This window comes from Mastomys coucha, unplaced genomic scaffold (genome assembly GCF_008632895.1).
Source record: "Mastomys coucha isolate ucsf_1 unplaced genomic scaffold, UCSF_Mcou_1 pScaffold9, whole genome shotgun sequence".
Lineage (NCBI taxonomy): Eukaryota > Metazoa > Chordata > Mammalia > Rodentia > Muridae > Mastomys > Mastomys coucha.
Window position 1 is genome coordinate 38,524,442 of NW_022196915.1, and position 1,331 is coordinate 38,525,772.

Genomic DNA, 1,331 nt, shown 5'->3' on the forward strand with positions numbered 1-1,331 from the left:
TGATCTTTTTTTTTTTTTAATTCACCCTCCCCCCAGACAGGGTTTTGCTGTGTAGCCTAACCCTAACCTAACCCTAACCCCAACCCTAATCCACATGTGCCACCTCAGCCTGGCTTGATCCAGAGCTACTGAAAGCAGCTGAGACATCTAGCCTTGTGGATTCTTGGACAACCATGACTGGATTAGCTGGACCACAGCCTGTAGAGAGATTCATTCTATAACTTCTTTTACTCTAGAGAACCCTAACCAACACAGTCTTAAACACCCAGCAGGAAAGTATGACCAAAATGGAAAGTATGACGCTAAAATGCTGGGTGTGTTTCCTCAACAGAATGGCTCTGCCTAGACATGAGGCTTAGGCTCACATGCAGTGCTGTTTATACAGCTACGCATTACTAGTGATTTTCTTCCAGATTATAAAAAAAAAAAAAATGCTCTTCTTGCCTCTCCTATAGCCAAGAGAGTTGGACCCACTACTGTTGCAACCCAAACATTAAAGAATGCCTAAGTTTCTTTCCTCTCCCTATCTAGAAGCCATCTGAAAGGGACCCCACACTGATGCTAACATTTCCAACATCTATTAAAGGACCTGAAAGCAGATCCTCAGTGACTCAAGAGACCAGCCTTAGACTCCAAAGGGACAGCGATGAGTCGAAGCCAATCGATGGATTCTCTTGGAAGCCCTTGTAGAGATTCTGGTGGACTTTGATTTGGACATAAAAATCTCCTCTGTAACGGCACACATGGGTCTTAATCCCAGTCCCGGGGAGGCAGAGGCAGGTAGACCTCTGTTCCAGGCTAGGTCTATACTATAGAGTAAGTTCCAGGACAGCCAGGGATACACATAGAAACCCTGTCTCAGAAAACAACAATAACAAAAAAACCTCTATTCTATCTTCTTGTTTCCTGTATACACTACCACACCCATCCTGACTTGGATTTTAAGTTGTCTCCTTTAGCCAGGCACATAACATGCCTATAATCTTAACACTTGGAGGGCTAATGCAGGAGGATGGGAATTTAAGGCCTGGGTTACTCCATATGTTCCTGGTTCAGCTAAGATAGAGTGTGATAGCCTATCTCAAAAAACAAAACAAAACAAAACAAAAAACAAAAAAATAATTAAGTTTTGAGGATAGCAAGATGTTTCAGTGGGTAAAGGCACTGGCCATCCAAGGCTGGTAGCTTGAGTTTGATCCCTAGAACACACAACAAAGTAGAAAGAGAGAACTAACATTTAACGCAATAAGCCTGCCTCTGACCTCTCTATACATGCAATAACATTCCTGAGTTCTCTCTTTCCCTTTCTGTCCCTCTTTCCCTCCCTCCCT